Source organism: Ochotona princeps, chromosome 24 (genome assembly GCF_030435755.1).
Source record: "Ochotona princeps isolate mOchPri1 chromosome 24, mOchPri1.hap1, whole genome shotgun sequence".
Lineage (NCBI taxonomy): Eukaryota > Metazoa > Chordata > Mammalia > Lagomorpha > Ochotonidae > Ochotona > Ochotona princeps.
Window position 1 is genome coordinate 28,698,916 of NC_080855.1, and position 27,308 is coordinate 28,726,223.

The window sequence follows — 27,308 nt, forward strand, 5'->3', positions numbered from 1 at the left end:
TGGAACAAACAACTTGCCACTCAAACGCCGGCCGCCGCGCTGCGCAGGCGCGGCCGCGCGGCGCTTGCCGGGATTTGTAGTCCACGCGACCCCAAAGCTGCGTCGTCGTCGTCGTCGTCCGTCGTCGTCCGTCGTCGTCCGTCGTCGTCGCCACCGGCGGCTGGGGTCCGGGAGCTGGGCCGCAGGTTGCATTTGGAAATGCGGCAGCGCGGGGCCCGGCGGAGGCGCAGAGGCGGCCGAGGCGGAGACTGGGGGCGCCAAAAGCCCGCTGGAGCCTCGGTCCGTGCTCTGTGGCTCTTGTGAGGGCCCGGGATTCGGCGTTTGGTCTCGGTTGGTGTGGGGGTGGGGGGGTGACCAGAGAGTCACCCCAAAAGACTCCCTGCGTGGGAGGATGCCCGGTGTTCTGGAAGGGGAGAGAGGTTTACGGCCGTGCAGGGAAATTTAAACCGAAAGAGGAGGGTCCAGGGGGGCTGTGCAGGGCGGCGGGTTTGAGGTTGGGATAGAGGTGCGGTAAGGGACCTTGCAGGCTGGGTTCTGCAGGGTGCAGGTTGCAGAGAGGGCCCAGCCGCGGCCTTCCAGGCCGAAGGAACAGCGCGTCCCGAGTCACGGGAGCGTGACAGCCCTCACGGAGCCGTGCTTGGCTTTTTGCTGTGGTGGAAAATATGAAGGAGGAGAGGCGAGAGATAAGGCAGGCGCGTCGGGCTGTGCGTTGTGTGTGTGTGTGTTGGGTGGGTGCAGGGGGATCAGCTGGCCTGGATGGCCTTGAACCCCAGAGCTGGGGCAGGGAGGAAGGGGTGAGCAGTCGCTTCCCGGAGGCACCTGGGATACAGCAGCAGCCCTTTCCAGGCCCTACCCCATCGCCTCCCCTCCTGGGTGGTTGCCAGGGCTGAACTTTTTCTAGGTCAAAGTTGCTGGTGCTTTGCCCTTTGGCAGCGCGGGTTGGCTAGGACGAGGTTGTCTGTGTTCACTACCATCCCGTTGGCTAGGGGCTTTTTCGGGACAAGAGCTTTCATTTCAGGTTGTATCCCTCTCACTAATTTAGTTTTGCTAAGAAACTTCTCACCTTGTAAGAAAAGAAAAAAAATAATAGGAGTGTTCAGTTCGTGCACCCGTGTTGGCCTTCAGAGCCTTCAGGTCCAGGAGCGGGGTGGGGGCGGGCAGCCAAGGGGCGCAGCTTTGGAACTCCGTTGGGTCCCTGCGGTCAGCGAGGGCAGGCGGAAGAGGGAGGCCCCTTCAAAAGGGTAGCGTTCAGCGTCTCACAGCAGCGCCAACAGGGGATGAAACAAAATAAACAAGGCTGCAGGTGGTCTGGGGCCCGTGTTCTGACTTCAGCTCTGTATGGCTGATGTGACTCACTGGCAGATGGTGCAAGGATTTAGCAAGGCATGACCAGCTTTGCTCTGTCCCCTTCAAAAGAAAGAAAGGCAGGGCTGGGTGGGGAATGGTGTTGTGGCAAGGTGGGCTAAATGACAGGTTGCGGTGCTGCCAACATCCCCTATGGGAGCATCAGTTCGAGTCCTGGCTGCTCCACTTCCAATCCAGCTCCCTGCTAATGCACCTGGGAAGGCAGCCGAAGATGCCTCCAAGTGCTTGGGCCCCTGTATCCATGAAGGAGACTTTGGCCTGGCCCAGAGCTCAGAGAGAACCAGCAGATGGGAGAGTCTCTTTCCCTGTCACTCTGCCTTTCAAGTAAATAAGTAAACAAAACAAAAACAAACAAACCAGTGATAACAAAGAAAATGGGAGAGATCATTGTAAGGAAAGGTTACTATTACTTTTAAAAAATTTTTTGAAGATTGATTTTTATCGGAAAGTCAGATATATAGAGAGGAAGAGAGACAGAAAGGAAGATCTTCCATCTGCTGATTCTCTCCCCAGGTGACTGCAGTGGTCAGAGCTTAGCTGATCCAAAGCCAGGAGCCCAGAGTCTCTTCTGGGTCTCCCACATGGTGCAGGGACCCAAGGCTTTGGGCCGTCCTTGACTGCTTTCCCAGGCCATAAAGAGGGAGGCAGGGCTGCCAGGACACACACCGGTACCATATGGGATCCTAGTACATGCAAGACGAGGACTTTAGCCACGAGGCTACTGTGCTGGGCCCTTCTTTCTTGATTTTCATTGGAAAGTCAGATCTACAGAAAGGAGAGACGGAGAGATATCTTCCATCCAATGGTTTGCTCCCTAAATGGCCACAGTGGTTCTGGAGGAGCCAGGAGCCAGGAGCCAGGAGCTTCTTTTAGGTGTCCCACATAGGTGCAGGGGCCTAAGACTTTGGGCCATCCTTTGCTCCTTAGATCACAAGTAGGGAGCTAGATGGGATGTGGAGCAACTAGGACACGATCTGGCACCCGTATGGGATGCTGACGCTTGCAGGTGGAGGATCAGCCAATTGAGCCATTGCAGCAGGCCCTTGGGCTTAAGATTTCTGTGACTGTCACTCTTGCAGTTTGGGTGGGAGTAGGAGATTGACCTCTTGAGTTGCCAGATCCCAAGGTGGAGGCCGGCGAGGCTGGCTGTGCCCTGTTGAATTCTTCAGGCCATGACACTGCGAGGTGGGCACTGGCCCAGGCGAGTTCCCCTCCTCCCACATCAGTTCCCGGTCATGGCATTCTCAAGTTCTTCCATTATTTTAAACTTTATTTATTGGAACTGGAAAGGCAGAGTTACAGAGAGGGGAGTGGAACAGAGAGAGATCTTCTGTCCTCTGGTTCAGTCCCCAAGTGACCTCAAACCTGGGCTGGTCTGAAGCCAGGAGCTTCATCCAGATCTCGCACATGGATGGAGGGGCTCAAGCACTTGAGCCATCGTCTGCTTCTTTCCCAGCATCAGCAGAGAGCTGGATGGCAAATGGAGCAGCTGGAACTTGAACCAGCACCGCAGACAGAGCCTTAACGTGCTGTGTAACAGCGCCACTGGCCTTTGCTCTGGACTTCTCACTGTGGTTCTACTCTGAGTATAAAGTCACCTGCCACTCCCTCCTGGAGTACATTGACACAGAGCTGGCCTTCAAGGGCTGGCACCTCCCGGAAGTACTCCCACAGGGGTTCGGGGCTTGGCCACATGACGTCCAGGAGTCTGATTGGTGAAGTATTAGCAGACAGGCTTTGTGAGCACTGCGTGGTCCACCTGCCAGCCTCTGACGCAGCGCTAAGACTAGGCTGCTGTCCAAGAAGCTTGGGTTCAAGGCTGTGTGGAGTGGGAGTGTAACAGGCTGAGCTAGTCTGGACTGTGGAACTTACCTGACACTTGACTGGAGCTGGGAAGGAGCTGGGCTGGGCTAGGCTGCAGCATTCACTGGCACACACAAAGACTGGAACTGGGCAAGCCATGCCAACTAGGGTTATGACACTTGCCAGCAGGTGTGAAATCCAGGGTTAGGAGCTGACCTGGTAGGGGAACTCCACTGCTAGGCTGCAGCTCCCATTGAGGAGCACAGTAGCCTGGGATGGAGGTGGGCCAGGCTAGGCAAGGCTGCAGCACTGACCGGCATATATGTGTGCCTGGTCTGAGCGTAGGCTGGTCTGGGCCAGTCCACAGCATACACTGGCATGACCGAGAGCCAAACAGAGTACAGGCCAAGTTGGGCAGGACTGCAACACCCACTAGTTCACATGGGAGCTAGGGGTTTCCAGGCTAAACCAGGCTATAGCACCTGCTGGCAAATGCTGAGACAGGGAATGGGCCATCCCAGACTGGGCCACAGTGCCCACTGGCATGCGTAAAACCCGAGGATGGGAGCAGGCCTGGTGGGGGAACTCTGGGGACTCGTTGCTGGGCTGCTGCTTTCACTGGGGAGTGTGAGAGCTGGGACTGGAGGCAGGCCAACCTGGGTTTTACTACTATAGCCACTGACATGTATGAAACATAGAATGGGAGTGGACCAACTGGACTAGGCTGTAGCACCCATTGGCAAGTTCTGGGACTAGGTGTGGGTCATTTCAGGCTGAACCACAGTACTCCCTGGCAGGATCAACATCCAAGGCTGGGAGAAGGCCTGGCAGGGGAACTGTGGGCTCACTCCTGCTGGTGAGCCTGAGAGCCAGGACTGGGGACAGGCCAGGCTGGACAAGGTGGCAGCACCAGTTGGCATATATGTGAGGGCTGGGTCTTGGGGCGGGTTAGGCTGAGCTGGGCTGCAACACCCATGAGTGTGTACAAGAGACAGATGGGATGTAGGATAGAGTCAGCTAGGCCACAACACAGGCTGACATACACAAAATCCTGGGCTGGGGGCTGGTTTGGTAGGGGTTATTGGGGGTCACTCCAACTAGGCCATGCTGGTATATGTGAGGGCCGGGTCTGTGGAAAGCTGGCACATCGGTTCACATGAGTTATGGGGCTGGAGCCAAACTGACTAGACAGCTGTAGCTAATGGTATGTGCATTGGCTGGTACAGGTGACAGACCAAACATGACCTTGCACTGGCTGGTGTACATAAGAGTCAAGTGTGAGTTCACCCGGGTGAGGTGTCTTGGGGGACTTTCAAACGGACTGCTGGAATCAGACCCTTCCAACTGTGGCAGCAGAGTGCAGGCCCCTGCTGGCAGCTGTATCAGGTGGGTTAGTAAGGCTCAGTGCCCACAATCGCATGGTAGTGAGTTCCCCGTAGTTAGGAGTATCAGCCAGCAATACTGCAGGAGTCCCAGAGAGGGCTGGGAGATTAGATTTGAGAAGTGTGGGCAGGGCGGGTGGGGGGTGGAATTGGAGCCAAGTTGTGGGAAACTGCAAGTCTGACTTTGAACTTGACCTGGAGCGGGAAGATTCCCTCACCCTTCCCCCAGGATAAGCAGCTCAGATGGGGGAGGGAGAAGAGGGTCAGGACTATTCTTTCTGGCCAACGAGATGTCTTTTCCTGGATTCAGGCTCTTTTCTGGATCTTTCTCTCATCCTTAGGAGAGCTGACTGTGAATCTCCCCGTGGCAATCTGACAGAGCCAACAATAAGGACCACAGGGAGCCACGGAGGGCTTTTGAGCAGGAGAGGAGCCCATGGGGGCTGTCCCGAGGGGGTCCCAGGCCTCAGCATCCTTCAGCTTCCCCTCTCGCACTTCCTCAAGGGCGACAGAAAGTGGGAAGGTGCTAGCATGGCCCCCTCCCTCCTCGTTTCCCTGCACAGGCAAAGACCACTGGTTTCTGAAGTGCAGCAGACTGGAATAATGAAACCCGGGATGGCTTGATTCATACACATGGATGCAGATGCGGTTTCTACAGGTGGGAAGACAGGAAGGGAGCCTGTGGGTGTAGTTTTCCTAAGGACCCTGCCTGGGGCTGAGCAGGCAAGGGACGACAGCCAGGACGGGGGTAGGCCAAATCTGAGTCTTGCACATGGGTGATGGGTGACTTAAGCCATCCCCTGCTTCCAGAAGCTTGGATCAGAAGCAGAGCCAGCTTCGACCCAGGATTCCAAGGATGGGACCAGTGTGTCCCAAGCAGTGTCGTCACCCTTGCATCTGCCATGATTTGACAAAAAAAAAAACCCTTCACTTGCCCTTAAATGGCTTCAACACACACTCAAGGCGTAACGTGAGTTTGCAATGGGAACAAGACATGTTCCCAATCCCCAGTGTGATGCTTGGAACTGTGGAGGGACTTCCAGCTCCTGAGTGGTGACTTGCAGGTGGGGTGTGCTGGGGGTAGAGGTGGGATGAAGACAGGACAGCCAGCCCTAGGATCCCTTCTCAGCAGGTACCAGCAGGGGGAGCTGTGCCAGGGCATCCTGTTGCACTTTGCAAAATATGATCTGCTTTCCAGGAAAGGAATCTGTGGTCTTAAAAAAAATTTTGTGTGTGATGCAGAGGTTAAGTCACTGCCTGGGAAGTCCACATCCTGTATTAAAGTGCCTGGGTTCAATTCCTGGTCTCTCTGCATCGGATTCCAGGACAACCTGGGAGGCGGCAGGCGACCGTTGAAGTCCTTGGAACCCTGTCACCCACGTGGGCAACTCAGATGCAGTCCCTGGCTCCTGGCTTCAGCCTGCCCCAAGCCTGGCTGTTGTGGGTATCTGGGGGAGTAAGCCAGTGGTTGGAAGATCTCTCTGTGTTTCTCCTCCCTTTGTCTCTGTGTCTTCAGATATGCTGAAAACAAACAAAAAATTTAAAATCCTTTAGAAAGAGGCAGAAGATGTGTCACTGGCTGCTGCTGCAGAGACCGCTTCTAAATCTGCCAGAAGCCACGTTGCGGAGTGCGGACAGCAGTGAGCAGGAGCTGTCCCCCATGGGTGACCAAGGACCTTTCTGAACTTGACTGCTGTGAGTGCACCAGCATTCCCAAAGGGTGCATTCCATTGTCATGTGAGATAATGAAGCGTATTCATATGCTGTTAAGCTTCCAGATGGGGTGAGTGGGTCAGTCAGCGTCCACCCTGCAGGCCAGAGGCAGCAGCAGCAGCTGCGATCTAGCCTGGGAGCCCATGCTTCAGGCCAACGGCTGGTTCCTGGCCTCCTCAGCTCTTGGCTTCCTCTTGCAGACTGTGGTGACACCTGCATGGATTCTGTGGGAACCACTGGGTGTCCTTTAGACGTGGCCTGAGCATATTTATTTAACTTGAAAGTATGCAGTAGGGTGGTGTATTGAATAAAGTTTCTGCCTGAGATGCCCGCATCTGGGCAGGTGCTGGTTCAAGTCCCGGCTGCCCCTCTTCTGATCCAGCTCTTTGTTTGTGGCCTGGGAAAGTAGCAGAGGATGGCTCAAGTCCTTAAGACCCTGCACCCATGTGGGAGACCCAGAAGAAGCTCCTGGCTCCTGGCTACAGGTTGGCCCAACTCCAGTTGTTTTGGTCATTTGGGAAGTGAGCCAGCAGATGGAAGATCTCTGTGTCTCTTCTCTGTAACACTGCTTTTCCAATAAAAAGAAATAAATCTTAGAAGGCAGGTGGGGGGGAGGGAAGCATTATTTTAACCAATGCTTCGTAACAATGGGATGTTTCTGCTAAAAAAAGAGTGATTGCTTGGGCCTGGCATAATGGCTCAATGGCTAAATTCTCCCTCTTCAAGTGCTGGGATCCCGTAAGAGCACTGGTTTGTGTCCCGGCTGCTCCACATCCCATCCAGCTCCCGGCTTGTGGCCTGGGAAAGCAGTAGAGGGTGACCCAAGTTTTTGGGATCCTGTACCTGTGTGAGAGACCCAGAGGAAAATTCTGGCTCCTGGCTTCTGATTGGCTCAGCTCTGGCCGTTTGGGAATGACCTACTGGATGGAAGATCTTTCTTTGTCTCTCCCCCCTTAAATCTGATCTGTCTTTCCAATAAAAATAACTTTTTTTTTTTTTTTTAAAGTGATCATTCGGGTCTGGCACAGTAGTCTAGCAGCTAAATCCTCAGCTTGCACGCACCAGGATCCCGTATGGGTACTGGTTTTAATCCTGGTAGTTCCACTTCCCTTCCAACTCCCTGCTTGTGGTCTGGGAAAGCAGTGCAGGATAGCCCAAAGCCTTGGGACCCTGCACCCACATGTGAGACCCAGAAGAAGCTCTTGGCTCCTGGCTTCAGATCAGCTCAGCTCCAGCTGTGGTGGCCACTTGGAGAGTGAATCAACAGATGGAATATCTTCCTCTCTGCAATCTTTTTAGTAAACATAAAGAAGTCTTTTAAAAAGAAAAATCACTCACATCTTATATGAAAATTGTCTCAAAATGGATTCTAGACCCAGCAAACTCTAAGTTACTTCCAAAAGGAAACAAGGGGGGCCCAGTGGCTAAAGTGGCTGAAGTCCTCACCTTGAACGCCCCGGGATCCCATATGGGCACCGGTTCTAGTCCCTGCGGCTCCACTTCCCATCCAGCTCCCTGCTTGTGGCCTGGGAAAGCAGTCGAGGACGGCCCAAAGCTTTGGGACCCTGCACCCATGTGGGAGACCCGGAGGAGGTTCTTGGTTCCTGGCTTCGGATTGGCTAGCAGCGGCCATTGCGGTCACTTGGGGAGTGAATCATCAGACAGAAGATGTTCCTCTCTGTCTCTCCTCCTCTCTGTATATCTGACTTTGTAATAAAAATAAATAAATCTTAAAAAAGAAAAAGGAAACAAGGGGAAATTTTGGTGCTTAGACTAGGCAAAAGTTTCTTTAATGTGTCTTGGCTATCCATGAGCCATTAATGAGAAAGTATGCCCGATTAGATCTCATCCAAATTAAAAACCACATTGTCAAAACGCACTTTTGAGAAGATGGCAAAGGAAGCCACAGACTGGGAGAAAATATTTGCAAAACACATATGTGATAAAAGACTCGTATCCAACATGGGAGGCAGTCGCGAAACTCAGGAAAACAAACAACCCAATGACAAATGGCCAGAAGACTGGAGTGCACCCCGTAGCAAAGAAGGTACCTGAGTGTGGGAGAGACATGCAGGAGGACACACACTCTCCACTGTTGGCTATTCAGGAAAGCACAGGAAAACCACCCCAGATGCCCATCACGGTGGCTTAAACACTGAGCTGGAGATGGGCGCCTGGCTCATGCACTGTGCATTCCTGTATGCTAGAGCAGAGGCTCGGCTTTCTGCACATCCTGGGAGATGGGAGGCGGTGGGTTGGCTGCCATTCTCATGGAGAGCGGGATTGAATTCCTGGCTTGGCCTTTCTCAGCCCTGGCTGTTGTGGGCATTTGGGGGTGGGGCGGAGGGAAGAGAGGAGTGAACTAGTGTGTGTGTAACAGACTTGGAAGTATCAAGTTCTGGGGAAGAGGCAGATCAGCCAAAATTCTCAGCAGTTAACCAGGCAATTTGGAAAACAGTTTGGCAAATTCTTATAAAAAGTCAACATGTTGGGGGCTGGAACAATGGCTCAATTGGCTAATCCTCTGCCTGTGAGCACCAGCATCTTATATGGGTGCCAGTTCATGTCCCAGCTGCTCCACTTCCTATCCAGCTCATTGCTTATGGCCTGGGAAAGCAGTGGAAGATGGCCCAAAGCCTTGGGACCCTGCACCTTTGTGTGAAAACTGAAAGAAGCTCCTGGCTCCTGGCTTCAGTTCAGCTACAGCCTTGTGATTGTTTGGGGAGTGAACCAGTGGATGGAAGATCTTTCTGTCTCTCCTTCTCTCTATAAATCTGCCTTTAAAACAAATAAAAATAAAACTTAAGAAAAAAGAAAGAGACAGAAAGAAACCTTCCATCTGCTGGTTCATTTTTCAAATGACTGCAATGGCCTAAACTGAGCCAGTCTGAAGCCAGGAGCCAGGAGCTTCTTCCAGGTTTCCTCCATGGATGCAGGGACCCAAGCACTTGGACCATCCTCAGCTGCTTTCCCAGGCATTTAGCAGGGAGCTGGATTGGAAGTGGAGCAGCTGGGATTTGAACCGGCATCCATATGGGATGCCAGTGCTGCAGGCAGAGGCCTCTTTTCCTATGCCCTGATGCTAGTGCCTTATTTTGGTTTTAAACAATGTTGCAACCAGCATTCCTGCAAATATATTTTGCACCTTGAGCAAAGGGATGTTGCTGCAGGATATTTACCCAGCCTGGTAAATGGAACAGGTGGGACAAAGATTCTGAACAGCATCACATTGCCTTTTAAGGGTATGGAGCCAGTGGACGTTCTCCCAAAAACGAGTTCCGTTTGTTTGCATTTCCATCAATACTCAGTATTACCAGACTTGAACGTTCACTAAGGTGGTAAATGTGAAGTTCTGTCACGTTGCTGTTTTATTTGCAATTTCAGGACTGACTATACACATGTGTCAAATTTTTCTTCTGTGAGTGATTTCTTTGTCCTCCTGGCTTATTTTTTTTTCAACCTGGCTTTGTGTTCTGTGTATTTTCTTCTTTGTATTTCCATCTTTATCGGGTTTCACAGATGGTGGGAGGTCTTGCATCCAGTGGTTCCTTCCCCAAAACCCCTACAGCCAAACTGATGCCAGGAACCTTCATCTCCGTCTGGTCTACCTTGTGGTTGGCAGGGACCCAAGCACTGGACTGCCACTTGCTGCCTCCTCAGGCACACCAGCAGGAAGCTGGATGAGAGGTGAAGTAGCCAGGACTCAAAGCATCACTCTGCTATGGGACCTGGCCATACCGCAGGATGACTTAAATCACTACCAAATGCCCAAATGCCCATCCTTTTTTTTTTTTTTTTGAATTATGTGAATTCTGCCCTCTGTCTTCCAAATACTCCTGGGTTATACGCCTCTGGGTGAGCAGCCAATATCCTGTCTCAGTATATGTTTACTCTTTGATTATTTTTAAGCTATCTTATTGACGTAATTTGGAATTTTATTTGTTTTACCTTTTTATTTTCTTTTTAATACGGTTTACATAGTTGAGAGGGCTGTGCATAATGAGAGCCTCTGATTAGGGTGCAGAGGGTCAGGTATGGAGGAAGGTGGTTGGGACAATTATCTCAGTATTTTATCTCAGTGGCACAGGTGGAAGAATTCATTCCTGTTGTCAAATTACATCAACACCAGGGAATGGGGGACAGTCTGTTGATGACTCCTTAGAGACCCCGATGTGGGGAAAATAGTTCCAGAGGTGTTATTGAAGTATTTTTAAAAAGTTATTTGTTTATATTAAAAATACAGATTTACAGAGAGAGAAGGCAATATGGAGAGAAAGATCTTCCATCCAATAATTCACTTCCCAAGTGGCTGTAACAACCAGAACTGAACCAATCCAAAGGCAGGAGCCAGGAGCTTCCTCTAGGTCTCCCTTGCAGGTTTAGGGTCCCAAGGCTTTGAGCCATCCTGTGCTGCTTTCCTAGGCCACAGGCAGTGAGCTGGATGGGAAGGGGAGCACCTGGGACATGAACCAGCACTATGGGATTCCAGTGCATACAAGACAAGAACTTAGCCACAGAGCCATTACACCAGGCCCAGAGTGGTTTTGATAGTTTTGAGAAGTTGTTGGTTTCATTGTTTCAGGGTTGAGAAAATCTTTCAAGGTCTTTTGGTTGACAGAGTCCACCTTAGTGCATCCACAGACCCAGCCACTTGCTACAAAGCCTGTCAGGAGAGTGGTCCAACCTGTTCTGCTTTCCCTCCTCTGATGAGGCAGCCAACGTCCTCTGCCGACCTGGATGAGCTGACTCATGTCCTCCGTGTGCATCTAGGCATGCCGTCCACTGCACAGACATCAGCAACTGAGGAGGCCTAGTTTCAACATATGCACTCCAAGGTCAGACTACGCATCCTGTGATTTCTCTTGTGGCCAGGGTCTGATTCTAGTAGTTTATTTGGGAAGTCTCCCAAGAAACCTGAGTGAACCCACACTTAACTTTTTTTTTTTTTAAAGATTTTTATTGGAAAGTCGGATATACAGAGAGGAGAGAAGAGACAGAGAGAAAGATCTTCCGTTTGATGAATCATTCCCAAAGCGGCCACAACAGGCAAAGCCAGGAGCCAGGAGCCAGGAGCCTCCTCCGGGCCCCCACATGGGTGCAGAGTCCCAAGGCGTTGGACTATCCTTGCTGTCTTCCCAGGCCACAAGCAGGGAGCTGGATCGGAAGCAGATCAGCCGAGTTTCCAGGCAGGACTCTGAGGTGGGACACTGGCATTGCAAGCAGTTGGCTTAACCCACTGTGTCACAATGCCAGAGCTTGGTCCAGCTTTTAAACCATCAATCTGGGGCGGGGGGTGGGGCGAGCAAATACTTAAGAGTGAGCTACATGGTAGTTTCAGAGTTGTATATATCAACCGGTTGTATAGAGTTGTATGCAGTGAAGAGTTGAATGTCAGTTGGATGACAGCCACTGAGAGGTTAAAAGAATCCACATGGCTCAGCGGTGTTCCATTAATGTAGTACATTATACCAGCAAACCTGGTGTAAGATCTGCTCTGGAGGAAAGCCATTCAAATCCTGTGTATACATTCAGTTACATTGTAGCAAAGCGATCTGTACGTTTTTACATTGGAACGGAACATCTGGGTGGAGGGAAGGGGGGGAGCATTTGGCACAGTAGTTAAGTACCCGCAAGGGACAACTCATCCCGTATCCAGGTGCCCGAATTTGAGTCCTGGCTCTGGTCCAGATTCCAGCTCCCTGCTCACACAGACCGCGGGAGGCAGCAGGTGATGGGGGCTCAAGTATATGGATTCCTGCCATTCATCTGGGAGACCTCCAAGGAGTTCCAGGCTCCTGGCTTCAAACTGGTCCAGTGCTGGCTGTCATAGGCATTTCCGAAGTGAACCAATAGATGATGCTCTCTCTCTCTTTCTGATTCAAATAAATAAATACAAAATTTTATTAAATAAAAAAGCAACTAAACACTATTTTTTCTTCCCACTGAAACAAAATGGAAAACTTTTTGTTTTTTTAATAATGGAAACATGTTTTGAACATTCTAGAAAGAAGAGATCCTAAAGAGCTGCCTGGATTTTGCCAGTTGGCTTCCTCCAGTCTTTGCTTCCTGCTTTCTTTCCCCCTTGGCTAGAATGTCTTAAAGCAAATTGCAGACATGCCATAAAAAGAAAATTTTAAAATAAGGCAAAAATTAACAACAGAGAATGTGGTTTCAAATCAACTCCTTTCTGTTGTCCTGATGCCCCAAAGGAGCAGTCCTCTAGCCATCAGAAAGGATTTTTTAAAAAATGAATTACATTGCATTATGTGACACAGTTTCATTGGCTTTGAGATTCCCCCCACCCCTCCCCAAACCCTTCCCCCATGGTGGATTCCTCCACCTTGTTGCAGTATTACAGTTCAAATTCAGTTGAGATTCTTTCATTGCAAGCATATACCAAGCATAGAGTCCAGCATCTTATTGTCCAGATAAATTCAATGTTTTCTTGGGGAGACTATCTCTGGTCTGAAGGTACAGTTGGCAGAGTATCATCCTGATCAATTAAAAGCCCCAGCATAACATCAGCCACAATTTATAACGTTATGGAATTAATTGACATGGTATTGAGTAACCAATATGTTAAAAAAAAAAAGGCAAGTTCTTAACCATATCCTGTGACTTTTTCATTGACATTTCAATTTTAGTTTATATACAACCGGATTCTATACACCTTGATTTCTCTGCACACCCCTCCTAAAACTGTTCTGCGCTTAAACTGTTGACATATGTCTTACTAGAGTTATAAGCTAATTTAGACTACCCAAAAAACTGCCAGGTTTAGCAAAATTATGCTTCAACGCTATAAACTGGCAAATACTAAAATGAAAATAGACACAGAAAGGATTTTTAAAAGTGACATTTCAGGGTCTGGTGCGGTAGCCTAGTGGCTAAATTCCTTGCCTTACACGTGCTGGGATCCCAATGGGTGCCAGTTCTATCCTGGCAGCCCCACTTCCCATCCAGCTCCCTGCTTGTGGCCTGGGAAGGCAGTTGAGGATGGCCCAATGCCTTGGGACCCTGCATCTGCGTGGGAGACCTGGAGGAGGCTCAGGGATCCTGGCTTCAGATCGGCACAGCACCAACCTTTGCGGCCACTTGGGGAGTGAATCCTCAGACGGAAGATCTTCCTGTCTATCTGACTTTCCAACAATAAATAAATAAATCTTTTTTAAAAAGTGACATTTCAGTGTTTTAAAGGAAGCTATAGATTTGAGAAGGAGGAGAGCAGGAGGGAGGGGAGTGCTTCCATCCACTGGTTCATCCCTAAATGCCTACAAGAGAGCCAGGACTGGGACAGAACCAGGGCTGGAAGCCGGGAACTTCATATGGGTCTTGCCTCTGGGTGGCAGGGACCGGGCTACTTGAGCCATTGTCACTGTCTCCCAGGGCCTGCTGTGACAGGAAGGTGGAGTCGGGAGTGTCACAGCCTCTCTGATGTGATGTGCAGGTGTCCACTGGCTTCTTCAAGGCGAGGCTGTACATCTGCTGTTACAGTAATTTTTTAAAAAAAGATTTATTTTTTTTTTGTTGGAAAGGCAGATTTACAGAGGAGAGACAGAAAGAACTTCCATCTACTGGTTCACTCCCCAAGCAGCTGCAATGGCTGGAGCTGAGCCGATCCGAAGCCAGGAGCCAGGCGCCTCTTCTGGCTTTCATGGCCAATGCCACCTCCCTGTACCCTTTTACCACTCCTCCATTCCTTTCCTCCCCCCTTCTGCTGGTCCTGGTATTATTTCTAAAGATTTATTCATTTATTTGAAGGGCAGAGTTAGATATCCTCTCTCTCTCTCTCTCTCTCTCTCTCTCTCTCTCTCTCTCTCTCTCTTTCTCTGTGTGTGTGTCTCAAAAATTTACTTATTTTATTGGAAAGTCAGGTTTACAGAGAGGAGAGACAGAAAAATCTCCCATCTGCTGCTTCACTCTCCAAGTGGCCACAACGGCTGGAACTGAGCCGATCTGAAGTCAGGAGCTTCTTCCGGGTCTCCCACGCAGGTGCAGGGTCCCAAGGCTTTGGGCCGCCCTCGTCTGCTTTCCCAGACCAAAGGTTGGATGGGAAGTGGGGCAGCTAGGACATGAACTGATGCCCATATGGGATGTTGGCACATGCAAGGCGAGGATTTCAGCCACTGAGCCGTCACGCTGAGCCCAGGGATCTTCCACTTTCTGGAGCACTCCTCAAATGCCCGCCAGAGCCTAGAATGCACTCTGGGTCCTCCATGTGGGTGACACGAACCTAGTTATCTGAGCCATAGTGCTGCATTAGCAGGAAGCTGGAATCGGGGGTCAGGCACGGAACACAGGACCTCTGACATAAGACGCGGTATTTGAAATACTAGGTCGAGTTCCTGGGCCACTTTTTTGGCTGTTACATTTATGTCCAGATACAGTCATTGTACTGCAGTTGTGCTAGTGGTTCCCTGTAAGATGCAAAAACAAACAAACAAACAAAAAACAAAAAAACCCCAAGTGTAGCTCTGTATATATATACATACATATATATATATATATATATATATTTAAGATTTATGTATTTGTTTGAAAATCAGAGTCACAGAGAGAGACAGAGAGAAAGGGATAATGTCCATCTGCTGCTTTACTTCCCAAATAGTTGCAATAGCCAGAGCTGGGCTAATCTGAAGCCAGGAACCAGGAGCTTCTTCTGGATCTCCCACATGGTACAGATTTCCAAGGCTTGGGCCATCTGCTGCTTTCCCAGGTGTATTAGCAGGGAACTGGATCTTAGGTAGAGTAGCCAGGACCTGAAGGGCATGGCATTGCAGTTGGCAGCTTTTTGTCTATGGCTGGCTTGTTTTCTTTGTTCTTCAAAGACCCAAATGAAACACTGTTGCTGACTCGCCTCTGTTTTCATGCAACTGTAACAAGCTTTGTTTCCTTCCTTCTTCCTGGTTGTGCCACTTTTGTTGATTTAAAGAGTCACAAAATTTATCAATTTATTTTCATTTACATTTGAGAGAGAGAGAGAGAGAGAGAGAGAGAGAGAGAGAGAGAGAGATACACAGAGACAGAAACAGTGAGGTGGAGCTCTCCTCTCCACTGGTTCATTCCCCAAACACCTGAAACAGCCAGGACTGGGCCAGGCTGAGCTGGGAACCCTGGCGCTCCATCCGGGTCTCCTCCTGTGAGTAGCAGGGACACAAGCCCTTGGGCTATCCTCAGCTACTTGCCCAGGTGCATTAGCAGGGAGCTGGAAGAGCCAGGACTGGGACCAGCAGTTGTATGGTATGCCGGCTGTGGCTTACCTCTTAACTCCAGCCCCTCTCTCTCGGTCTGTTTCTTCTCATATCTTTCTGTGCCTTCCGAAGACCTGACGTTGTGCAAACAGTCCTGGAAAAAATGCTCAGTGCTCCATCTCCAGCAGGAGCCAAGATAATCAAAAGCAAACAGAAATGGCTCAAAACAGGAAGACGGTCCTTGGAGGGCTGCCATGGAGACACACGCCTCACATTAGCTGCACCATTGCATTGCGAGGTCTCTGTTCCTGGGCCAAACCTGTGATTCTGGGGCTGGAGATTGGCAGGGGCTCAGGTGGACCCACTCCCATCCTCTGCCCCCACAGGATCTTTCATACCCTGAGCGTTCCCCTGCCCTCCCCCTTTCAAGGAGGACCAAGGGAACTTTAACCAGGAGTGGTGATTTCACTGCCCCATGAGCATTGACACTCAGATACCACCATCCACCGTGGGCACCTTTCCCAGCCAGGACTGGAAAGGCGGGGGAACGGAGGTGGCCAAAGCGGAGGTGACGCTGGGGACTGTACTGGTGGGGAGGTGTGACAGAATCGTTGGCAGTGTTATGTCACCTCAACCTCTAGAACTCTAAGAATTTCGAGGGCTGGTGTTGTGGTGCAGTGGGTAAAGCTGCCACCTGCAGTGCCAGCATTTCAAATGAATGCTGGTTCGAGTCCCAGCTGTTCCACTGATTACCTGGGAAAGCAGTGGAAGATGACTTAAGTGCTTGGGTTCCTATCACCCCTGGGTGGGGTAGGGGGGACAGAACTTAAATGAAACACCTGGCTCCTGGCTTCAGACTGGCCCAGCTTTGGCTATTGTGGCCATTTGGGGAGTGAATCACCAGATGGAAAGTCTTTCTTTAACTCTACCTTTCAAATTAAATAACTAAATAAAAATGAAAAAAAATTAGATGTGCCAAGTATAAGTGGGACAGGAATGTTACATTAGCAGGAAGCTGGATTGGGAGTGGAGCAGCCAGGACTCGAACCAGTGCCCACATGGAACGCTGATGCTGCAGGTGGCAGTTGTATCCATTGCATCACGGTGTTGGCTCCCTGCAGTTCAGTACTCAAGCAGATACCAGGAGCCGGGAGCTTGTCATGCCAGTATTAACTTTACTGAGTTCATGCACGTTTCCTTGGCTCCCCTGTCTCCGTTTTCCTGTCTCTCTAAGAAGGACGGTGATGGGTAGATCTGCGAGGGCTCTCTTGTACTTGCATCTAGAGCTGAGTTTGAGGCACCTGCCACGATGTGAAATCAGCAGCCGCTTTTGCTGTGGTCTCCCGGTCTGCATCTTGTAGTGACAGGTGCGCCTTGGCGCTCACCTGTTGCAGCTGAGGCTGGCCGCTGGGACTCTCCTTGCCCTTTGCCCTCTTGGATTAGCTTCAGTTGGTTTTCTCAGGGAAAGCTGCAGAATCTGTCCCCTCAGAAGGTGGAGGCGGGGCGTGAGGTCACCGGCCCCTGTCATCCGAGGAGGTCTTGGCCAGGCTGACAGCCGTAGGACCTCCAGGAAAGTCATCGTTTTCTGCTGACCGCAGGCGAACACGATCCGGCCGCCTGTGGCGGAAGCTGCTGCTCCTTGGCTGTGTGCAAATGCAGTTCCTGGCCCACCATGGAGGTGGCATTTAAGGGCCTGGCCTGAATGGAGAGGGTCATGCCGCTGCTTGGCAACCAAGAACCCCTGGAGACTAAGTGTGGGGACTCGTGGGCTGGGCAGGAGCTTTCTTGCCTGTTTGAGGATGACTCACCCTTTTGTTCTTTCTCTGGTAACCTTCTCTGCCAGGCAGTTTGCAGCTCCAGATCTGCTACGTGCGTGTCACTCGAACCCCTCTGGGTGTCTGCTTTCTGTTCCTGTCGCCTCATCTGCCCAGCTAGCTGTCTGTCCACTTTCCCTTCCCACAGCTAGCTCCTCCCGCCCCCACCTCAGAAGGTGACAGGTGTATCTTCCCAGAGGGGGTCACAGGTGTGGGCAGAGGTGGCAGGGGACTGTGGCTTGCTTCCCTGTTCCCTGGGTCTGGGTACCTGCGGGGTTTTCTTCTAGGTTACTTGGCCTTCCGCAAGAGGCAAGCATTTGCAGGTGCAGCAGGGAGCAGCTGTATAGTTCAAAGGTTGTAGACCCTTGGGAGGCCCAGGCAACTGGCAAGGGGTCTCAGTCTGGAAGCTGTCCCGCTGCTGTGTTTGGAAGTTGTGATGTTCACTCGGCTGGACCATGCAGTGCCTGGGTTTCTGATGAAATGTTATTTCTGGGTGTTATGGAAACTATTCTGTGGGTGGGCTGGGTAGTGTTCTCCTTAGGAGTAGGCACTGGCTAATCCCTGGAGGGCTTGAGTAGACTTGGTGGTTGATGCGGGAAGGTTGAATTCTCTCCCTCTGCCTGTTTGAGCTGACACATTACTCTTTTCCTGCCGCTGGCCAGGAATGTATACTGCCAGCAGCACGAACCAGAATTTACTCCACTGTTTTTCCGCATTGTGGGACTTGTCAGAGTTCACGAATACGGGAGCCAATGTCTTGTAGTGAATCTCAGTGTAGATACAGGTGTATCTTACCTCTCTCTCTCTGTCGTCTATCCACCTACCTGTTTAAATCCTCCTTCTAGCCTAGTGAGTAAGATGCTCACATCCCATATCAAAATGTTTGGGTTTGAGTTCTTCCTCCAGGAAGAACAGAGTCCAGGAGGAACATTGATGATTCAAGTAATTGGATTCCTGTCATCCATGTGGGAGATCTGGATGGAGTCGGGACTTCGCCCTGACCCAGCTTGGGACATTACAGGTGTTAGGGAGCCCTCTTCATTCCTTTTGATTTTTTTTAAAGATTTATTTATTTTTATTGGAAAGGCAGATATACAGGAGGAGGAGAGACAGAGAGGAAGATCTTCCGTCCAATGATTCACTCCCTAAGTGAGTGCAACGGCCGGTGCAGAGCCGATCCGAAGCTGGGAGCCAGGAGCTCTTCCAGGCCTCCCACGTGGGTGCAGGGTCCCAAGGCCCTGGACTGTCCTCGACTGCTTTCCCAGGCCACAAGCAGGGAGCTGGATGGGAAGTGGGGCAGCCGGGACTAGAACCGGCACCCATATGGGATCCTGGCACGTGCAAGGCAAGGACCTTAACCACTACACTATCACGCCGGGCCCCCTTTTGATTGATTTATTTGAAAGAAAGAGTGATGGAGGGAGAGACAGAAAGATGAAAGATAGATGATAACCTCCTACTGGTTTGCTCCCCAGATGGTCACAAGAGCCAGGTTGGGTCAGGCCAAAGCTACTTAAGGTCTACAACCTTAGGCGATCGGAGCATAGAAATGGTATCATTGTTCACAATTGTCACCAGGTTGTACCTTCGTTTCCCCCACATCTACTCATAACTGGACTTTTGGTGCCTTTTGAGCACCGTCTGCCCGTATCTAGCACCCTCCGGTCTCTGACAGCCACCGTCCTACTCTCTGCCCCCATGAGGTTGCCTTTTGTAGATTCCAAGGTTCAGTGAGGTCACGCAGGGGTGCCTCTGTCATATTTCACTGAGCCTGGTGCAGGTCACCTTTTCTTCACACCCAGCTGGGGACACTTGGGTCACCACGTCTTGGCTGTTGTGAGTGGTGAACATGCGAGTGCGGGTATGTATCTCTTCAAGATACGAATTTTATTTTCTCTGAATAAATATCTAGAAAGATTGCTTGATCCTATGGTAGGCATAATCTTATGGTTTTTTAATAATAGATTTATTTTATTTTTGATAATGTTTACATAATTGAGAAGGATGCATGCTCACGTGAACCACTGATTAGGATGGGAAGGGTCCAGAAAGAGGGGAAAGTGGATGAGACAACTGCTTTCAATCTTTCTATTTCTCCTGTTTTTGAGGGGGAAGAGGAGAGAGAGAGTGGGAGAGGGCTGCTCCCAGACGTCTAACCACAGCAGTCCCCGAGGATGTGGGACAGCCATTCGATGTCATCCTTGGGTGCCCAATGTGAAGCCTGTTCTGAGGGTCATGCTTAGGTGGTTTCGATGAGGTGCTGTTGATTTTGTTGCTCCAAGGTTGAGGAAATCCTTCAAGATCCATTTGACTGACCTGATGCACCTCAGAGCCTTGATTCTCTCAGATACTCACTGGGCTTGTTCTGAGCTAGGCTTGTTCTGCCCTCCATGGTATTAGATGTCCTCTGCAGACTTCACTGAACTGTCATGTCCCCCTCTTGCACCTGAGCGTGCTGTTCATTGCACAGCCTTCAGGAACCGAGGAGGCCTGGGTACACATGCACCCCGCGGTCAGATCACATATCCTGTGATTTTTCCTTGTGGTTGGAGTTTTGAGTCCAGTGGTCCAGTTCGGTTAGGGGGTTCCCCAAAAAACCCGTACCAGAGGAGACCTCAGACCTGACTCTTGTGCATGCTAGCCAGTGCAGGTCCGACTCAGTCCATCACTTACATCAGTCTACACATTTATGGTGGTTGCAGTTACTGAGTCAGTTCTGTCTCCAGCCCCATCTCATACACAAACCGATGTCAGCCTAACCCTGCCCACTACACACCTAACCCTCATGTACACCAGTAGGAACTGGTATCGGAGTGACACCCAGTAACTCCCACCAGGCCCACCCCCAGCCCTGGTTCTCATGCTCACAGGTGGGAGCTGCAGCCCATCAGATGGGTACCCACAATTTTCCTATTTTCCCACTCCCAACCCTGGACTTTGTACTTTCCAGGTGGTACTGTGGTCCAGTCTGATAGGACCGCCCATAGTCCTGGAATTTGCCAGCTGATGCTACAGCAAAGCCTAACCAGTGTCCACCTATTCTGGCTCATATCATACACCACTGGATACAGTTGCTTAGCCCAGCCTACCTTTCCTTGTAACTCAGCTCACATGCAGGCCAAAGAGGCATTGTAGCTCTACCCAGCCTGGTCCACCCAGCCCAGCTGGGGTGTCCCATTAGCTCTCCTACCAGACCATTCCCACCTGTGCTGGTGGTTGTTCTGACCCAGCCTGGCATGGTCTAATCCTGGTCTTGGCCTTTGCCATCAAATGCTGCAGCCTACCCCTGTCCAGTCTGACCCCATTCCTGGCTTTCATACGAACCAGTAATTGTGATAACCTAGCCTGGCAAGGCCCGCACCTAATCCTAGTTCCTGCACATGCCAGTAAGTTGTAGTTTGGCTCAGCCCTGCTTGCTTTGCCCTCCGAACCAGCTCACACACCTGCCAAGAAGTGGAGCAGCCTTGCCTTGCCTGGCTTGTGGGTGCTGCAGCCTGGACCAGCCTGGCCTGTTCCTAATCCAAGTACCCGTGTCAGTGAGTTCCATGATCATGCTTAGTTTGGCCCATCACCCACCCCAGCTCTTGGGCAAACCAAGGAATATTGCAATCCCACAGTGGTTAGCCCACATATCCTCCACAGAATCTGGTTCTTTCATATGCTGGTTAGTGTCCTGGCCCAGCCTAACGTTACCCATCCCCTGTTCTGACATTCACTGGTGGGTACTGTGGATCTAGCCCTGACGGGTAGGTCCCCAGCCCTAACTTCCATATGTGATGATTGGTGGTGGTTGGCTGTGGTCAATGCTAATTAGCCCAGCTCAGGTCTCTCACATGGCTGGGCGCATCCTTCTGACCCAGGAAGTTCCTCCAGCTTTCCTCCTTGAAACGGCTCGGTCTCTGCCCCCTTGCTTACCTGCAAGTGCAGTGCCTTTGTTGATGCAAGTCCCCCAGAAGTCATTCTTCACCTGCAGCATACTCCATCAGTGGTCCTCCCTCCCACACATTCCCATATCCCCTTCCCCGAGCAATCCCTGTGCCCAGAAGTGCATGAGTCTCCCATCCTGATCTTCTCGAGTTCCGCCTTCCGGTTGGGTGGTGTGCTGACTTGGAGCTCTGCCTACCCACGAGGGACCCAAGCTCATAGGCTTCCAGATCTGGTTCTCTGGCACACATGCTGATCTGAGACCTTACCCCTCTGCCTGCCTGGGACCCAAGCATGTGCTCGAGACCCCAGTCCCAGCCCACCAGGACACCATGCCAGCTGGGGCCTTTCCCTCTCCCCTCCCTATATGCCCATGGAACTGAAACACGTGTGTGAGTTCCCAGGCTCCAGAGCCAATGGAAGAGAGCAAAGCCGCCAGCAGCTCTGTCTGCTTGGGCAGAAGGAAGTACCAGCCATAATCTTCATCTTCTGGGAAACTTTCATACTCTCTCTGTGTGTATGTGTGTTTTAAAAAGATTCATTTTTTGATGGAAAGGCAGATTTACAGAGAGGAGAAAGATCTTATATCCACTGGTTCACTTCCCAAATGATTGCAATGGCCTGAGCTTAGCCGATCTGAAGCTAAGAGCCAGGAATTTCCTTCAGGTCTCCCGCATGGGTCCAGGTTCCCAAAGCTTGGGTCATTCTTCACTCTTGAGCAGAGAGCTGGAAGGGAATTGGAGCAGCCAGACACAAGCCAGCGCCCATATGGGATCTTGGTGCTTGAAAGGAGAGGATCAGCCAATTGAGTATTTGTGCTGGTCCTATACTGTTTTTCTTTTTTTAAATTTTACTCAAAAGGCAGAGTTATAGAGATGAAAGAAAGAGAGGAGAGAGAGGATAAAGAGACAGAGAAAGATATCTTCTTTCTGCTGGTTCACTCTCCAAATGAGTGCAAGAGCTAGGTCTGGACCAGGCTTAGTCTGACTCAGGAACTCCAACTGGGTCTCCTCAGGACAAGATCTTCTCTTTCTCATTGATTTATTTAAAAGGTAGAGTGACACAGGTAGGTAAATATCCACCTACTCGTTCAAATTGGTGCAATAGTTGGGGTTGAGCCGGGCTGAAGCCTGGAACTCCATCCAGGTCTCCCATGTGAGTGCAGGGGCCCAAGCACCGGGGCCATCTTCTGCTGCTTTAGCAAATTCAGCTTTTTCTCTGTAATGGGTCTATTGCAGAAGCTCACGCTAAACAAGTCTGTTTTAAAAAAACACGTGTCAAATATTCATTTACTTATTTGAAAAGCAGGCTACAGAGAGGAAAAAGAGAGAGAGAGAGTTAGGCAGAGAGAAAGAAAGATCTTCTATCCACAGATTCCCTCCCCAGATGGCTGCAATGTCTAGAAGTGGGTCAGGTCAAAGCCAGGAGCCAGGAACTCCATCTGGGACTGCCATGTGGGAGACAGGGGCCCAAAGACTTGAGCTAACATTCATTGCCTTCCAAGACACAGTAGCAGGGAGCTGGATAGGAAGTGAAGCAACTGGGCTTCTAACATATCTATATGGGATGCTGGCACTGCAGGGAGTGTCTTTACCCACTATCCCACTATGCCATGATGTTTGCCCCATTGATATTTATGTATTTATTTGAAAGGCAAAATAATGGAGAGAGAGTGAGTGAGGGACAGGCTGGGGCAGGGAGGGAGAGAGAGAAAGGTCTTCCATCTACTGGTTCACTCTCCAAACGGTGACTGAAGCCAGGAGCCGGGAACTCCATCAGGATCTCCAACATGGTGTAGAAGCCCAAACAGTTCCTCCCTCATCTGCTGCTTTTTTCAGGTGCATTAGCAGGAAGCTGGAGTGGAAACAGAGCAGCTGGGACTTGAACTGGGAGTCTTTAGTGGTGATTCAATCTGCCATGCCTCAACACCACCGTCCTGAAGCAGACCTTAGTTCTGTGCGATAGCAAAGCACTTATACCGGGCAGACACATTTGCGTTCTCATCCTAGCTTCCCCTTTAAGAAGCTTTGGCAGAAAAAAAAAAAAAAAAAAAACAGCAGCAGCAGCAGCAGCAGCTTTGGGAACCTGGGCAGGTTCTCTCCTACCCTCCCTCAACCCCTCCCTCTTTGCATCTGAGTTTCCTTTGTTAAAAATATTCCTTACTTATCCCAGGACATCTATATAGAAACTGGTCGACCTCAAACTGACCAGCTGGTCAACCCACGAATACATGTTTCCTTTCTTGGTTGAGGGAAGGCAAGGCAGAGCTGAGTTCTTGAGCCCTTGAACCCCCAGTGTGGAATATGGGTCATGTCCGAAGCAACCAAAGGCAGTGCCAAATGACGGTGCCATAACTCGTGAAGCGGAACTGCTGCAGACAGCTGACGAAAGGGCAGGCACGGGGTACTCTGATGAGCTGCGGCAGGCTCTCTCTGTTCCCAGCTGAGCGTGGGTCCCTCCATCCAGCCACCATTTCACCAGAAGGGCAATTGCTCTTCATTATTCCCTCCCCCCAAGTGTGAATTTGCACGAATGTAACACCCGCAGTGTCTTGGTGGCTGCTCTGGCTGGTTAAGCGGTTGTGGTTTTCTGAATGCCTAGCGGGGCTCACGGGCTTCCGCTGCTGTTAGGAAAAGCCTGACTATATAGCTGCAGGTTTTAATCACTCGGGTGGGTAGGCTACTGCTGCTGTTTTATGGAGATGGAGACTGGAGGAACCTGGGGTGGGGAGATGATCGGCTTCTCACCATGTAGTGGGGGATGAGGACGCTGTTCGTTGTGGAGCGTGAGAGATCACACTGGACTCCAAGTGCAGGATGTTAGGAGGTGTCTTTATTTCCTAACCTTGGTGACAGAAGCTTCAACTACAATCCAGGAGCCAATGCACTGAGCCTGTCTCTCTGGGAGTCTCTATTCCTGTGCCCGCAGCATACAAAAGTCAGAACAATAAACTAAGATTCCCCCGTCACAGTAACCCTTATAACAACATCCTTAGTTTGTATAGTCATAGGAGCAGCAGGACCAGACTTGAGGACTACTTTGACAAGAGGCACAGCACAACCATCCTCTGACATTCGCTGGGGAGCAAAAGCCCCTTTATTCTCCTGATGTACTCTCAGTGCGGTGGGAATAAATCGAGGCATTTCTGCCTTGTGATTAGTGATATGTGGCCTGACACTGATGGTTGCTGTGGCTTTCCTCATGGTGGCTACACTTGTTATCCTCCACCTTGGGTCGCTGAATCAAATTGGGTGGGACACTCAAAAGCCCAGGTGGGGCAGGTCTGAGTGGAGGCACCAAAGGTGGGCCCGTCATGCCAGGATGAGGTGGAGGGATGCCTGGAGGTGCAGGGGGAGGTAGCCTTGGTGGCGGTCCACGAGATGGAGGGACAGGAGGACGACCTGGCGGTGGACCTGGGGGTGAAAGTCAGGGTAAATGCCTTCAGAGTCCTGGCATTCCAGGTGGTCGCAGGAATGGAGGTGGGCTGGTAGTGGTCCAGCAGGTCGTAAAGACAGAGCAGGTGGTGGTCCAAGAGGAGGGGATGCTGGCATGAGAGAGGAGGAACAGACTGGGGAGGAGTCTGCTGCTACGAAGATGCGCCCGCGCCATCAGAACGGGAATCTTCTTGATGTCGTTTTTGTGACTGCTTTCCTGCTGCGGAATCGTCACAATTATCTTCATTGTGTGAAAATTTCTCCACCTCTCTTCCCTCCTTGGGGAATCTCCTGACTTGCCATTGAAGTGGCGTCAACTCCTTCATGTTCTTTTTCTTCCTTGATTTTCCAGGCCATATCAGCAAATCGTACACTAAAGCCTGATTTGTTTTCTTCCTTGTTGCCTTATTCCTTTGTCATCATAATGCACAAATTCATTCTCCCCTTCTCCATCTGATCTGTCGGTGTCACTGTCGTCATTTTTATCTTGACCAATGTCTTGGGACAGCCATCGTCTCCACTCATGCTGGAAGCATCATCATCATGACCCCTCTGAACAAGTTCAGGACTATACAACGTGTTTTCGTCTTGTCTACGATGGGGAAGATCCGGGGCAAAACTCACTCTGCTGCCGCACATCTGTAAGACCTGAGGCAGTGGTGGATCCCGGGGAGGGCCAGGAGGTCTTCTACCAGGGAGCAAATGTGGAACACTAAGAGGAATTATAGAAGCTACCTGGGTTGGAGGTCCACAGGCTGAAGTTTTCTTAACGATGGAATGTGGCTGGGCACTGTTACGGGGTGTGAACAAGATCACACCAGACATGTCTGAGGTTTATTAAGGAGTCTTTAGTAACCAAGGTTGGTGATAACAGAACACACTAGAAATATGGCAAGCCAATCAATCAGAATCCAACCAATCATAACTCCAAGAGAATCCAATGGTCATTATCCCTTAATTCCATCCATTAAGCTGAAGTCCTATGTCCCAGCTTCCCCAACAATATAAGCTATCCTAAGAGACATGCAACGAATAATCTGGACACGCTTACAAAGCTGCAGAAATTCACCTTTCTCTGGCTTCTCTGCCCACATTCCACCACCGCTAGGCCTCACGTCTCCTGGAACTCCTGGTAGCTCACAAATCGGAAATAACATCATTGTCCTACCTAAGCAGTAAACAGAGGGAGAGGAATACAGACACACAGAGGCCATGCTCAGGGGATTACCTGTCCTGGGGGGAGGGTAGAGCAATGGAGGAAAATGGAGGAAAACGACCAGTCACTTGATCAAGAGAGTGAGCCCCCTCCTTATCATGAGCCTTTATAGGGGCCTGTGAGGGGATTGGTTACACAGCAATGCAGTACTGCCCCCTCTCAGATGATAGGTGAGAGTCACAGGTGGACAGCAGGGAACACCTAGGTGGTGGTGGGGAGTGGCTGAGGGCTTCCTAAGGATGTTTCCATATGGTTAGGGCGAAGTTGGGCCAAAGTGAGAAGCAGCATACTTAAACCAGGTTTCCTGTGTGCATGGCATGGACCCAGCAAATTGACCCACCACTGCTGCTTCCCATCTGTGTTTGCAGGAAGTTGACGTCAGTCGCTGGAGCCTGGTGACTCTGCTGTGGGATGCTGGCATCGGTCATAACTGTTAGACTAAATACCTCTCTAGTTACTCTGAAGGGCCCACATGTGGTAACATTAATATCTGTGCTTCTTTAGTCAGGACAACATCTATGCCTGTTGCCTCTGTTTTCTTTTGTTTATGGGTCATTTTCAGCTTGTATTTTTGGACTACATTTTGGGAAAAAAAGCCAAAAAGGTCCAGACTAAGTTGGGGTTCTGGATGGTGTTCCCTTCTTGCAAGGAAAGCTGTGTTTGTGTGGGGTCATTAAGGCTGGGGTCGCTCACTTCAGTTTCCATCAGGGGGTTCCGGGTCTGAATTCTGAACCACGGAACCGGTGTCTCTGTAAGTAGGGCGAGTATAGAAGTTGCCGACAAGCTGGTACTGATTAACGTGTCCTTCCCTCCTTGGTAGGCTCGGAACTTTTGTTCCTCCAGCTGGTAAGGTTTCAGGACCCTCTGATCACACTCAGGCTGTCAGCCGCTGTGGGAGGAGAATGGATGCTGAAAGTCGGCTCACTCCGAACTTGCTGACTGTTCTGTTATCTTGGCTCCTTAAGTCCTTGATGGCAGGGTCATTCTGATGATTCCCAGGAGATCGCTGTTTCCAGTTTGTTTTGGTAAAGCTTGTGTAAGTTGTTGCTAAAGAAACGTTTGATCTATGTCGTTGGGTCATTGTTAAATGGAATTTGAAATCCCCTGGCAACCTCGGAGCAGATGAGCAACAGTGTTGTAATTTTTGAAGACTCACCTTTCTATTTATCTATTCAAAATTTATTTTTAATTTTTACATGATGCTAACATAGTTGATCAGAGTGGGATGGATCAAGGATTAGGAAAAAGCGGGTGTGATCATTATTTCCATATTTTATGTTTCTCCTTCTTGTTTGGTGTGTGTGGGGGAGGGATATGAAAAAATTTACGTCATGGCAATAGCCCTCCGCTTCCAACAATTTTACTAGTCTGGCAGCAGTTACAGTGCAAAAGAACACAGAAGCTGGTGTTTGTTTGCTTTTGGTGACACTACTTTCTCTCTTGGAAACTTTTCTGACTTGGAAGGT

The 27,308-nt window shown here is 50.4% G+C and overlaps 1 pseudogene; it reads right to left on the bottom strand.

The window, feature by feature from the left end:
- Positions 1-20: 20 nt before the first annotated feature.
- LOC101534383 (WW domain-binding protein 11-like) lies at positions 21-25,451 on the bottom strand (annotated as a pseudogene).
- Positions 25,452-27,308: the final 1,857 nt, after the last annotated feature.